Genomic DNA, 16,195 nt, shown 5'->3' on the forward strand with positions numbered 1-16,195 from the left:
TGAGCGAGCTAACAGTTCTCTGATTTCTAGAATGTCAACCCAGTCCTGGGCTCCACTCCCTGGACCCCACTCCTCTCTCCCAGGTGCATGCTTTATATGTTCTCTGTCAAGTGCCATTTTTATTCAGCCCTGAATAGTTTCTGAAACCTCAACCCTATTAATCTCTGGCCACTCTGCTTTTTGCATTATTTTATTTCTAATGATTAAATTTATAACTAACTCAGATGGCTTTGGAATGCAGTGTCTTCATTAGTCCAGGTATGCAGCCCCTTTACTACTCAGTGACCCATCCTCCATGCCTTTTGCAAATAAAAGAGGAAGATGCTCATGTATCCTGAATTTCTTTTAAAATTATATAACCAAAATGTGAGACAGGTGCCTTTAGCCTGAAACAAACAAAAGCAGGCTACTGCATTCATCAAGTATTTGGGGCTTTTACCTAAAAAGAAAAATATTTTAGAAATAGGTCACATCTATGTGTCATAAGACCAAAGCTAACTTTATTTTCCAAACAGATTTAAAATACCTTACTATAAAAACCTAATACATTATTTCAGTAATTTTTCTGCATTGGCCTAAAAGCAATAATGTTTAGTGAGAATATTACTTTTCTTATACCTTCTGCCTATCAGAACACTTGTTTTTAGTCCGCTTGTAATAAAACATTCAGAATCTAGCTCACATCACGCTTCAACAATATAGTTCTGTAAAAACTGAAAAGAAACAGATTTTCAGTGAGGTTTCATCATCCCTTATTAATGCCATAATTGAGGGCTATAAATCTATTTCTTATACAATTCAAGCAATAAAATACTTAATGGATTGTGAATGACATGTTATAAAACTAGGCATTAAGTATTGCAATTTATATTTAAATGTGCTTCAGACATAAATAAATGGTCCTATAAATAGCAGGTTTTCTCAAGTCAGAAGATATAACCTTCCATTTACTTCTAACAGACTTGGGAGTAGAATCATTATACAGTATGTTGCTGTCACCAAATTGTTATGGTATCTTCAATGAGGTTGTTTTATTTTGTTTGTTACATTCAAAATAGTTTACTCTATCAAATTGTTCAAGAGCTCTTCAAACAAAAGCAGCTGCAAGTATTGTTTGAGCCCCCGCAGACAATGTCAATATTCTTACCTGCCTGAGACTGACTTGTTTGGCATTAATTTTTCTGCAAAGATAGGAAAGAGTAAGAATGAAGCATTTTCGAATCACAAAAATCTCTAATATCTTAAGGTTCCCCTTTGTCCCCTTATTTCACATCCACTCTAAATGGCCATTCCCCTGGGGGATGTTATTGTACCATTTACCACTAAGTAAACAGGCAAGGAAGACACTGCCTCTCAGTCAACAGACTGTGAAGCAACCACCACTCACAGAGCCTTGTGGGTACACAGTGTGGTACCAGTGGGGCGAACCCCACTTCATGTAAGTGCTACTGTGTGAAAATAAAGCAAAGTTTTAGTCCTGCCCAAAGTTGACCCCCGCTTCTGTTTAGCACCTGGTATGGCAAACCATATTATAACAGGAAAGCATCTCTCATTTAGGTTGGGAAGCCACACCTTGCTTTGTGTTACGGGTATGTGTGTGGTTGTGTGTGTGAACATCTGAGAACTGGTCTCTGACTTCAGAAAACCTGTCAAATCTGAGTATTTCAAAGTTCAACTGACCATTCGCTCACTACATGAGAGGGGAGACAAGCACAGGCTCACTAATGTTTGCAAGATGAGGAACACCAGTTAAACACCAGTCTTATTACCCCTGGGGAACTGAATGAGCCAGAAATAGCTCAACAGCACTAGACATATTATAGCCAAAGTGCTATACTGTTAAAGCCAAAGTGCTACCTGTTTAATCTAGGCCTGAACTTGACTCAGAATTAATCCCACTTGTGATTTTAGGGCCAACCACTCCAGAACTATATTTTCTTATCTTAAAAAGTGAGGAGGAGGAGGAGGATAGAATGCCAGGGAAATTGGAAATGAACTCTCTAACTTAAACACACTCAGATCAATGAGTCTGAATGTTTCAGTCTTATCCACCCCATCCCCCGATTCCATTACTTTATTGACCCTATATGAGTCCTCTCCCCCGGGACTGACCTGAAAATCTTCATCTCTGGCTATATTCTGTTGTGCTTTTCAAAAACATGACCAGGTCATCTAGGACCAGAAGCCAGTAAACCGTGCCCAAAACCATCACTCCCCACCCAGTAATGCCTATGGTCTCCTATACAGCTTTCCTTTCTCTCCTCACTGCTTTGCTCCCATGTTCCTGAGCACCACTGCATGTCAGGCAGGCTCTAGGTAATCAGCTTTTGCAAAGCCTATTATAACTTACAACTATCAAGTTTGGCTATAGTAACAGATTCTGTTAATTACATATTATACATTTCATTTTAGAGGTAATAAAACAAACTTAGACAAACATATTCACCTGTCCAGGTTCTACCCACTAAAATATGTGTTCTATAAAAGTAGAATTTTTATCTCTTTAATCCATTGTTACATCCTGAGCATCTAGAAAAGGCACATAGTAGGCATTTAAATGCTAATAGTAGTTAATAAATAAATAGTTGCTTAAATGAGTCTCATAACTAACATGTGATAAATACTGAATCCAGGCCCTCTAAGCCCAAATCTTCTGAAACCTGATATATTCAGAAAACCACAGATGTTCAAGTCATGGAGATTTGCCCTCAATAATCAATGCCAGCAGTTACGTGAGCTAAATAATGCTAGTCTCTGTGACTCAGTTTTACCTTCTATAAAATGGGAGCAATTAGTTTGTTGAAAGGATATTAAGAGTTAAAGATTATAAGTGAGCTACCATAGTACCAGGCATGTCACAAAGGCTGAAAAAATCCCAGATTTGTTTCCTTTGTCTTTTGTCTTTTCTTCCTTTTCATACATACCACCACTTCTTTATTTCTCCATTCTTTTTTTTTCTATTCATTCTCCATTTCCTGATTCCTCTGCCTCTAGCAAGGGTGCTCCATTAGGGGGCCTAATGATTCAAGAAATAAAAAAAAACCTCCTTCTGCTCCCCATTGCTATCATTTTGGATCAATCCCTATGACTCCAGATCTTAAGGAACCTCCAAGGACAGTCCAAACAATCCACAGAGACTGATCCTAACACATTATGAAAATGAGCCCTGTTTTTAGATTTGTTCTTTTTCAAACACTTATTTCAGAGTGTGGTTCCAGTTGGTTACCTCAAAACAAACAAACAAACAAACAAACAAACAAAAAACGATCTCCAAATCCTCATACTTTTTCAAGACTCTCTGTTGATACAGATTTCTCTTAAGTTCTCCTGAATTGCTTAGCCATTTATTGACCATGAGGTTCTCTGTTCCTTTCTTCTTTTTAAATATTAGGTTGGCCAAAAAGTCTGTTATTTTTTTTCCATAAAGGACACATTTTCATTTTCACCAATAACTATTGATTTGGATATTTGGACTGTGTTATCTATCTCCCGCTATTGACTTCTAGTGGGTAGAGGCCAGGAGTGCTGCTAAACATCTTCCAATGCATAAGACAGCCCAACAGCAAAGAATTATTTGGCCAAAATGTCAATAGTGCCAAGAAACTTCGTAAACTATTTTTGACACATTTGATCAGTCACAGCACCTTCTCCATACACTGCACAAACCTTTTACTGCATTTCAGTTGCATTTTTACCTTTCTTGAAATAATAAAGCATAATATGCCAAAAATGTTACATATTTTCTTCCATCTTCAATATTAAAATGGCTACATAAAAAATCATTAATTTTGTTCTTTTTTTTTAAAGCCTAACATATATCTTCCTTTTTTTTTTAAAGATTTTTATTTATTTATTTTTAGAGAGGGAATGGAAGGAGATAGAGAGAGAGAGAGAAACATCAATGTGCGGTTGCTGGGGGTTCTGGCCTGCAACCCAGGAATGTGCCCTGGCTGGGAATCGAACCTGGGACACTTTGGTTCCCAGCCCACGCTCAATCCACTGAGCTACGCCAGCCAGGGCTAATTTTGTTCTTTTTTTAATGCACGCTAATGACAGCTGTCACGATACAATCTAAAAATTGTTTTGAATGAAGTTAGACACAACTAAACACTATTAGAGCCATCACATGGAAAAAACATAATGGACTTTTTGATGAACCCAATATTTTTGGAGCCCTTTGAGTCTGACTTGGAAAGTGGAATTGCTGTTGCTTTTGGATGTCCAGATGCTGGTATCCTTAGTGAGCTGCTCTATTGATTTATCTTCTCCATAATAATGGCTTTCACCTTTTTGCCTAATTTTCAAAACCCATCTTTCTGCAGTAGTGGTTTTATGCTCCCATGCTTAGCCATTTGCCCTTTTCAATGCTTGTCTTTTTATGAGCTAATAATCAGCTTAAGGAAGTTCATCTGCTATTATTAATGTTATAGGCAGATCAGCTGTTCTTCCTTTCTCCTATGCAATTGCTCTCTATTTCATTATTTCATCTTTAAATGTTGTATTTAAAAAGAAATTCTCCACATTGTAAATTCCATATATTATATTGTTTTCCTTTCATCTAATCTATATTTTATGAGGCTTTATACTAGTGAAACATACTAGTTAACTGAATCTAGGGATCTTCTCCACACCACTCTCCATAAGGGTCCATGAAAATTTCCCAGTTGATGCATGTGTGTCATTCTGGTTTCATCAAATATGAAGCTTCACTTAGAACATTGTATAAGGAGCATATATTGCCAGGCCAATGTCATCAAATACTGCAATGTCTTCACTTTGACCTTACCATGATTTCCTAATCACAATAATAAGAGAAAAAACAAGTATTGGATTTAATTATCCATTTTAAAATAAGTTTGAACCTGTGACAGAATTGTGAAATAGACATAGATACCTCAGTGTCTTTCCAGGTTCTCTACGCTAACCCTCAAAGTTTCTAAATATTCCTCCACCCCAAACTCATTGAAGTTGAAATACCTCATTGTTCATTTGAGTCTCCTGAACAGTCCACCAAGGTGCCCCGTTCAAACCTGCCTTCCAGATGTAGCATTACCTGATGTACAACTTTCCTGACACCCCAGCCCATCTACGCTTATCTTATTGTTCCTCTGTTATTCTCTTCTTGCCCTTCTTGAGTTATTAAAGTGACTCAAAACTAAATCTCGATTTCACATTAATAGCCATTAATGACTTAAAGGTGAACTTTACTTAACTATATTGTAAGAGGGCTCCTAATACCTTAACCTGAAATGTTATAAAATGGTGGAAATTTTAAGTTACAAGGCAAATGAACAAGAGAAATAGACCTGAATGATGAAGTGCCTCATGTCTCCTTCCAATCACATTACAGAGAAAGCTTTTGCCTATGAGCTTGAACACGGCTACTTCTGCTCTTGAAGACAGCAACTTGATAACTACACAGTTTGAAAGGATTATTTCTAGTGGAATCTTGATGAAATAATCACTTTCTTATATTTGAAGGCATAGTGATTATGAGTTATTAGCTGAGTTTCTGAATGCAAAAAGACAATGCTCCCTGAAGGAAAATCCAGCCACTCAGACATTGAGTGGAGCATTTTTTTAACATCAATTAGATAAAAGCTTTAAAATTTTCATATAGTTTGAGGAGCTTAAATTTTTATTCAAACTAGTTTATTAAGCAGTGGCACTTAAGAAAATGGAAAAAGACAAAGGGATTTTATCAGATGATAAGTGGGTAAGAGAGAAAAATTCTGAGAGACCAACAGAGCTATATAAAAGCCAAGAGGCTAGCAGAGCCTTGCAGATACTCAAGCCTGTCCAGAGAACAAAGATAAATGGGAGCAGAGACTGGAAAGCTATCCTTACCCTTCTGCCCATGGCAAAGGGAGCTTCACAGCATGCAGGGTACCTGTCTCTAATCACATGTAAAACTGCAAAACTTGCTGGGTTACTTTGATATGAACAAGGTTAATGTGCTACTCAAGATTAATTGTGACTTCACTAAGATATTTATTGAGAATGAGGGAATCTGAAAGTAAAGGAGGACCAAAAGCCTTGTTAGAGATTTATCATGAGAGGGTGATGGATGAAAGCCTTCAGAAACCAATAATAGGATTTTAAAGATTCACATAAGCAGCATTAGGGAGATCTCTGGTGCTTTCCTTAGACAAACCAGAGCTTGTGGATGGATGGCTACTATGGCTAAAGCTGCAAGGGGAAGAACAGCTGGTTATTTTTAGAGCAGGCCTAAAGAACTATCTGTGCTTTGGTTAGGTTTTGAATCCTAAGTCTAATCCTCTACATAATATTTTTATAGACCTAATTTTATATTGATCATTGCACAAACAACAAAGAACAATAACCATTAGAAAGGTTGCTAAAGGTTATGAGCCTGGACTTTATAGTCAAACAGATCTACGCTGGAATCTCACCTGTACCAACTCATTACTTGCACCATCTTGGGCAATTCACCTAACTTCTCAAATATTCTCTTTCCTCATAAGAATAATAAGAGAAATAATTATACCAACTTATGGTTTTGTTGTGTAAATGAGATAAATAAATTTTAAGTGATTAGCAGAGTCCTTTAGCACTCAAAATATTACTAACATCATCAAAAACATTTTCATTGTTGTCATTCTTAACGGCAGTAATAGTAGTAGGTGTAGACACAAAATGAAAGAACTGTGGACTCTAATTATGGTCCCTTCTGCACCCATTCCCATGACAAATATATTCTGTGATATAATCAGAAAATCTACATTAACTTTTCTCTTCCACAGATAAGCAGTCAAATAATTATCCTCCTTTAGCTACAGGTTATCAATCACAAAAAGTGTTCATTATTACACCATTACTTTATGTAGAACATGTTATAATTAATTAGATCAAGCTTATCTTACTTTTGGAATTCACTGCAGTTTTAGAAGAGCCTGAGGAAGCAACCTGGGCTCAATATAGTAACAGTGGTACAAATGATGTAACACAAAAACTTCTTTGCTGAAAGAAAGTGAATTAGCCACTAATGCTCATTTGAACTTGAGGAGGCAACCTGGGCTCAACCTGGGTAGTGGTGTATTCTCAGGGGTAATTTTCTGGAGATTCCACAGATGGCTAATACATATGTGAATTCTTGTAACCTTCAACTTCATTGAGGAAGGTAGTTTAATTTTGTCCATAAGTTTTTATCAAACATGGTTTTTGAGTCCCCAAGTTCTCCATGCATTTACTAAAGAATCCATTTCTTTCTGTTTTATACATTTCACAAAATTAAAATTTCAAAGGAAGCTTTTGGTCAGAATAACTAAAGTAGAAGATTGTGATTCCCTTTAATTCTGTGGAGTTTATGTAAGGAAAGCTGCTTATTTTAGCTTTGAGGTATAAGGCTGACTCAACAGTTTTACAGTCAGAGGCCTAACTCAGATTTTGTTAGTCTTTTTTTTTTTTGCCAATTCTTCCTCCTTTCTTTCACTTCATTCTCATTGCCCTCTACTCTCTCTTGATGATTGCATCATCTTGCAGGTGAATATCTGCAGCCCATTCTCTCTTCCTACCTTCAGACATATCTATGTCCAACAGCCAGTTGGAGGTTTCCCATTGTTGTGTCTCAATGACAACATTCTCACTTATTCACTCAACAATTATTAATAGCCTACCATGTGCCAGGCCATGTTCTCAGCGAAGAAAATAAAACAAAGCTTACAATCTTTTGAAGGAGTTATTAATCCAATAATAACATACCAAAATAAAATTTTAGTCTGTAATAGATGATATAAAGGGAAAACAAAGGCTACTATAAAACATTTTAAAAAGGAAATAAGACCAAGCCAGGAAAGGCTATTTATCTTCCTGTAATGCTCCAAAACTCAATAAACTGTCACTATACCACTAGATGCCCAGCCAAAAATCTAAGAGATACTCTATTCTTCCATTTCCCACAATTCTCAATCACTTTGTGAGTAAATCCTCTGAAGCAGAGATCTTCCAATGTTTCCACACTGCTTCATATCTTTCTATCTCCGAGTCCAAGCCAAAATTATCTTTGCTAATTGGTTTTCCTGAAACAATTCTTGGTCCCCTCTAATCTCAGCTCCACATACCAACTGGAATAATGCTTTTTAAAACATTAATGATTTTTGATGGGTTCAAGATGGCCATATACATGATGACCAAGTGCCTAAGTCACCTCCTCCCAAGGAAAAGCCAAATCTGCAGCTACATATGGAACAAACTCCTCTCAAAAACAAACCTAAAACTCTCTGAGCAACTCCTAGGCATCAGGGCAAATGAGAGAAGGCCCACTATCAAAGAGGTTAGGAAAAGCTGAGAGTCCCCACACTCCCCACCCCTTGCCCAGTGACCCACAATTTGGAAGGAATTCAAAACCAGCAGCTTCTGCCTAAGCAGCAAAGGCTTTGAGCCACACATGCCGAACATGCCCAGCTTTTAAGACAAGCCCCCTACAATCTAGCTTTAAAAACCAGCTGGACTCATATTCAGAAGACCTACAAGAATATAAAAATCTAAGAAAAGGTTCTAAAAGGCTTCAGGCCAGACTCACCCACAGGAGGGCTCAGGAGACTCTGAGGATCCAGGGGCTCCCAGAGTTTACCTTGCTAAAGCGCCAAGTGTCTTAAGTGGCAATCATCTAATTCAGCACACGTCTGGAAGTCTGCTGGCAGGCTCCTCCCCTTTTTCCCCTTTTTCCCCTTTTTCGGGCTGGCACCATGTATACACTCTTCTGCTTCATTCTAGCTAGCAGGCCCTACTTAGGTCTCTAGGTGGAAGGTGCCATATATTTCTTGCATGCTCTCTCTCTCTTTTTTTTAATGCTAGGGTTTTGGGGTGGTTTTTTTTGTTTTTCCAGGTGGGCATATCAGCTATATGCTGTACCTCTGCATCAGTCCAGCTGGTGGACACCATCTTCATGCCCCCTGCCCTGTGCCCCAGAGAGCCAGTATCTCCTGAAGGGAAGCTTTCTCACTTGGCCGGTGCTCTGGTTTTTGTGGCTATGACCCAGGCGATACTTCTTGGTCGGTCATCTGATGCTGGATGCCAGGAGGAATTTAGATCCTGGGTTCCATGGGACTATAATAATCAGATCATTTTTGGCAGACTACCAACCCATGGGTACTGCACAGATAGCACACTGAAACACAGCTTCAGTCTTTGTGGAAGATGCCTATTTACCGATCCTGGACCTTTGGCCTGAAGGGCAGGTTTCCAGCAGGTTATTCAGCAAATAAGGGGGGGCCTATGGAATGGAAAACAGTGATGCAACTTTTACTTAGCCACAGACTACTGGCCTTGAAGTGGTTCCAACACCGACAGAGCCAAGGGGAGAGTCTAGGTCCCTTGGAGCCTGTCTTCCCTGCCAATTTCTGCCTTGAAGAAAATAAGAGGGACAACATAGTCAGGATCCTGAGTAACCACAGCCATTCAGATCCAATTACATAAAATATACTCCCTAGAATTAACACTGCCTAAAGCATACCTTAAATGCTACAAGCAGCCCAGGACTCTGCTTTTGAAAATGTTGTAGAGGAAAATGGAAATGTCTTCAAAATATTTTCTATCATTTCTAGGAGACTATTTAATGTATGTTAGAATATATATATGTGTGTGTATGTATATGTATATACAGATATATTCATAGATTTTATACACTATATATATTATGTACATGGATATAACCCTACCCATTATATGTGCACACATATATAAGCCTAATGTGTGTATGAATGTATATATGCACAAACTATATCTAACATATATATTTGTGTATCTGAACATATATGCACACAAAAACATTTCCTAGAATGAGCCATCAATTAACAAAAAAAAAGATTAAGCAGGTTTAAAATGGACAATGGCTATACTGGAGCTGAATGAGATCAGGAGAGTGGGGCAACCTCATTTTAATAAGGCACAATTTGAGATTTAAAATGTTTTCTTACTGTTTCAGGCCCAGAACTAATTTTGGAATCTTTAGCCTACATATACAAACTTACTGGAACTAATTTTAGAGACTAGTTATTTATTAATAAGAAATTATCTACATTATTTGAGAACACATTAAATAGAAACCAAATGGCCTGTTAGATGAGGTCTGAAAGAATTTCTAAAGAAATTGTACATATAACTGAAATTTTTAAAAAAAGTTCCCAGATGAGCTTCAGTGGCTAATTCACTTTCTTTTGGTAAAGAAATTAGGAGTTAGAGAGGGCATAGTGACAGCTAACACCATGTCCCACCAACAGCCCATCCAAGTTTCCTCCATTCATTGAATTGGACTAATCTTTCAAACACAGTAGACCCACACCATTGGACTAAACCTCAGCAGACTCTGAAAATCTGAACAATTATAAGCAGTGGAAATAGAGGTGAAGTTCTCACTGAAGCACAAGAAAGTTGAAATAGTGCTATCAAATTCTATTTTTGATATTTTAATTTTCTAGAATGAAAATCAGTTACAGTAAGGTTGGATTTACAATAACTTTTCCTTCTGTTTACCAGGATCTTGGGTTTGTCTAGTAACATAATTGCGTAAAGTTAGTTTCCCAATGTAGACTCCAAAATTCTAACCTGTTGCTAAATCTACATATCCCAGATTATTCCACAGACCACTGTTTGAGAGGCATAGATATTGATCAGTAAACTTTACCCCTGGTTATCTGTTAGAGCTATCCTGTAGTTTTAAAAAATATAAGTGCACGGGTCTTACCCGAGATCTACTGAGCCACAGTGCCTGGGCATGGGATCTAAACATGATTTTTTTTTAAGTCTTGGTAATAATTTTAATGAACAACCACCATTGAGAATTTATGAATTAGATGATCTCTAAGTCCCTTCTAACTCTATATTCTACAATTTCTTTGAAATACTCATTTAAAAACCAATCTTTCTTTATGAAGTCATATACACTCCTAGAGTAGTCAATTTTGATCAACTCTCTAAAGAAGTATGTTTTAAAAACACTTGTAAAAGCATCAGGGTTTACGTTTTAGGGAAAAAAATGCCTTCAAATCAATTAAGAGAAAAGCCATCAATAGTTTAAATAAATAGGAGAGCTTTCCCCTGCCCATACAACAAGGATTTTGGAAGTGGATTCAGAAGCTCAGTGATGTTGAGATGATCTTCTGGTTGTTAGGTCAGTCGCTCAAGAAACCTGATGGATGCAGTGAGCTAAGAAGAGCAGGGTTTATTAGCAAGGAATAAAAGGGAAAGTGGAGCCAACCAAGGATGGTTAAGAGGAAAGTAGGGCCAACCAAGGGAGGTTGGGACTCACTCAGCTGTTCTTAGGTCAGGGTTTCTAAATGCAAAAACCTATGGTTGGGGTATTAGAGTCTGATTGGCTAGACCTGGTTGCTGGGTGAAAGCTGCATCCTGTTATGCCTGATAAGCTGACTCCAGACCATAATCTTCCTGGGTAAGGTCTGCAGGTAGCTTTCCATGGTGCTATTTTCTCACCTGGTGATTTTCATTCCTCCCAGGCCTGCCTAGATCTAACACCAGTCACAAAATGGAAGAAGAGAAAGAAAGGTTAGCAGCCATAACCATCTTCTTTCATCAGAAAAGCAAAAGCCTTAGCAAATACCTTCTGAGTAGACTTTTAATCAAGTCATATAGACAGAGCAGGCTCTTAAGACCATGTATTGCTGTAAGACATCCTGAGAATTGGCTTGAACTAGCCATAACCTATAGCCAGGGCCAAATATTTTGCAGCCACACTGGTTGGGAAAAAAATATGTTTATGGTTAAGCATGAAATTGGATGTTGAGTAGCAAAAATGTTGCAAATAATTTCTTTTAAGTCAACAATGATGCAATTTTTTAAAAGTTTGATTACATTTTGTTATATAAATTAATAATCTACCATAATATATAAAAATGTTCATGTCTGATTCAATTGCTAAAGAATAACTTCAAAAACATTTTAGCCAATGCAATTGTGAATGTGACAAGTTCATATCCCATCTTTCAAAGTAATTATTTTAAAAACCAACACTTACTGGACACCTGTTTTTGTGTTACATCATTTATGCCCCACATTTTATCCATACCACTATTATTTTACAATATTAATCAAGATTTTCACCCACTGTAAAATAATACAATAGATATGATTGTTTTAATTAAAATCACTGAATTTTTAAAACTGGGGTTTTAAAAGCCATCAAATCCATCGTTTAGTTTGGCAACATGTATCAAAACTCTTAAAACAGGGCATATATTCTTGGCTTTAGCTATTCATTTTTTAAAATCAGAAAAGAATACAAAACTTATCTATAAATCTATTTATTTTGGTAGCATAATTTTTAAACTAGTTTACCTGCCCAATAATAATGGATTGTTATATGAACGATACATTATATTATCATATGATAAAATGCCATTTTGTTGTTAAAATTAAACTAAGGAGATTAGTTAATGACATGGAGACATTCAGAATATAGTGAATATTAAGTCAGTAAAGAGGGGAACTAATTATTTGCAGTGTCTTTCAAATTGTTTACTTACTTACTGAATACATACTATATGCCAGGCTTAACACATTTCATGTATTTACTTCATTAGATTCCCACACTCTAGGAGGAAGGTTCTAATAACCCCCTATATTATTTATAAAGAAATTTAGGTTTGGAACAGTTATGAAATTTACTTAAAAACATATAACTTGCAAATAACAAAACTAGTATTTGAACCCAGAATGTCTGGTTTTAGAAGCCAGGCTTATACATCTACAATAACAGAAAAAACTTAGAAAAAAATACACCAAAAGGATAACAAAAGTTTTGTCTGGATGCTGAAATAACAGTATGTTTTCTATATTTTCCAAAAATTTTAGAGTGTTTATTAACCATAATAAAAAAATATAATAATTATCTGATAGGTATTCAGGTCCAGTAATCATTTAATAATTTTTAACATAATTTGATAGACTATCAAATAAGCCAGTGCAATAATCAACAGCTACTGATAATATGAGCTCCACAAAATGTGACTCTTCTTACTCAGGAAAACTGACAGCTCGTGCACAATATCCCCTAGATCAATACAGTCTGCTTTAAGGTCAATAATCTTATTACTCAGACATCATAAAGTTGATTCACTGGAAGGAAATAAAACTCATAAAAATTCATATCTTGTTTCATGAAATCAAAAAGGAGGGGGAAAATCCAAAAAATATATTCAGAACTAAATAAATTACATTAATGAACTCCTTTGCATTCAGTAAAAGAACTATAGAAACATATAGTTCTCCTCCCCTGCCACATAAGAGTCTGTCCTTATTTTCTAAATTGCTCAAATAGTTATGAGATATTGCACAGATCTTTAGTGAAAGAAGAAACTATAAAGACCATTTAACAGATAAGAAATCTGAGGTCCAGGAAGCAATTTATCTAAAAGTATAGAGCTAATAACTGTCAAAAGTCAAACTGTAAGTGAAATGCTCAACTTAAAAGACTATATGTTAACAGAACATCATTGTAAATTAGCTTCTCAGAAAAAAAAATCCAGCCTATTTAAAGATAATAAATAACTTGAATAAGTAGCATACTGACATCATTTTCGGCAAAAATAAAACACTGGGCTAAGATCATCTATTTGACATTGTCAAATCCTAAAAAGCAGGGAGAGTCAATATCTATTCAGTCCTGTTCCGTAAGTAACTATTATAAATTCTACTACATATATATATTAAGTAAATCAATACTTCAAGAGATGTTGGCATATATTGATATCTGACTAAAAAAGCTCCTTGTCCAATAAAATTACGCAATAAATTAAACATCAACTCCATTGAGACTATTGTAATATTGCTGGTTAAACCGATTTTCTAAGTGTTTTTGTTTCTTATATATGTGAATATGGTGGCTATTAATTTGAGGCTTGAGAAAATGTTATTAAATGCAGGTTGGTTTCAGATTCCAGGTTGGTGCACACATCCATAATTATTTAGTTAGAATAAACAGAAACTTCCCACTACTATAGAGGATGGATGTGAATACTCACACATGTTCTTTGTGAGGTTCTGTAAAGACAACCTTCAGGGCAAAAGAAATGCTGAACAGATTGTGTTAAAAATAAGCAATTGACAGACCTGAAGTACCAATAGATGCAATCCATTATTGACCAACGAATGATTTTACTGAAAAAGAGTCTATTGGAGACTCACACATTCACTCATTTTGTATGTGAAAAAAAACATTTTTTGCTCTCACCTCAGAGGCAGAAAGAATTCTGATCACTGAGTTCATAAGATACACTGCCTTTTCTTCCATGAGCTCATGGAAGGATACAGACACCTAAATAGAGAACCACAACATTCTGTCTTACGTACAATGATAGGGGATGAGGAGGGACTGATAGGACCTCAAAGAAAAAGCACCTAAACTAATTTGGAAGGAGGCTGAGAAGTGAGAGATGTAGCACTCAGAAAAGACTTCCTGGAAGCAATTGTACCTGAGCTGGGTTATGTACATGAAAGGAGAAAGAAATCCACAGACAGAAATGAAAACATGAGGTATACAGTAAGAACTACAAGCAGTGGCCTGTAGAGCAAGAGTAAAGCTGACATAGAGGGTGATGAAAAATAAGACTGGGCAGCGGCAGGGATCAGATCCTGAGAAGCTTGGACTCCATCCCATAGGCAACACCTGAGGCATGCATGTGTCTTTTTGAAAAGAGTGCTTTGTTCAGACTTGTGCAGGGTAAAAAGCATGGATTTGGAATCTATTGATTTAATTCTGTAAGAACATAATAAAAGCCTAAATTAGGTAGTAGTGGTTATTAATGTTAAGCAGGGACATTGACAGGGCTTGGCAGCTGATTGACAGGAGAATAAGAAAAGGAAGTCAAATACAACTGCGAGGAAGCTAGCTTTCATGTGAGTAAAGAAGTCTTGGGGTGTCTCAGGCAAAAAGGTGGGTGTTCAGAGACCGCTGTGTGACATCCAGGCAGGGAGGACCTGCCAGCAGCTGTAAACACAGACTCTGGTTTCATGTTGACCTTTTGTAAATGTTCATTCCTTTCAAGGGCATGCAATCTTCATTTTAATCAAATTTTACTAACAATTAAATTTTAATGGTTTAGATACAAATGTTCAGACTAAAAGGAAGGAAGCACAATAGGATATGCCCTGCTTCCCCTTAAAGATAGTTTTGTAAAGGCCTTTGATAGAAATAAGGCCTTTTTGGTAACAAACTCCTTATTTGTAACAAAAGCCTTTCTTACCAAAGAGGTATGTTTCCTCACAATATGAAGCACATGGGAGAATGGTGCAACCACTTGATTGGATTAATAATTAGGTAAATAATGATATTAATAACGATGAACATTAAAAAGAAGAAACTTAATTCTCATGAAAATGCATTAGGTAGATATTATTTCCAATTTACAGGTGAGGAAAATGAATTTCATAAAGGTTAAATGGCCCTAGATGATGGTGAATCAGTAGTAGAGTTAGGAATTTTTTTAAATGAAAAAAAAAAATTGATGAAAGGCCTAATTTACATCTAACCCTCACACTTCGTATATGTTCATTAATTTAATCCCCGGGGGTAGGGATCACTATTTTAACTTTTTGCTTATGCACTATAACAGAGATTTGTCTACTCTTGAAAGAGGTATTTCAGAAATCTCTAAATATTTATTCAAATTTCAATTTTATGTTTGTTTAAAGTGATTTTAAAAACTTGTAAGAAACATACACACCAATCTCAAATTACAATACATTGGAGAAAAACAATATGTTAATGTTTGCTGCTAGGTTAAAGTATTTAGTGGCAAAACCCAAACATAATGTTTCTTCTCATCTTTATTTGAAAAGTACACCATGATTGTAAGGTGTTATGTTAAAAAATATATCATGTTCAGGTCCTTATCTGTGTAAATGGTAATTTTCTCTATATTATGCAGCCAATATAAAATAAATAAAATTTGCATGCTGAATTAAATTTTTGTGTTTATTAAAGAAGCTTTAATTAGGATATTTAAATAATTTTACTAAATGCATTTTAGTAAATAAATTTTACTACAGTGGGACTTTCACTTATTTTATAAATTGGTATTTCAGATATAGTTTCATCAGACAAGAAGAAATTCTGCTTTAAAAACAGCAGCAACAATTTTTAAAAGCATTGTAATATACAATATTTTTCTTTTGAAAATATATTTTCTATTTGGTAAATCAACATGGCCTCAATATCTGA

This window comes from Phyllostomus discolor, chromosome 5, assembly GCF_004126475.2.
Source record: "Phyllostomus discolor isolate MPI-MPIP mPhyDis1 chromosome 5, mPhyDis1.pri.v3, whole genome shotgun sequence".
NCBI lineage: Eukaryota > Metazoa > Chordata > Mammalia > Chiroptera > Phyllostomidae > Phyllostomus > Phyllostomus discolor.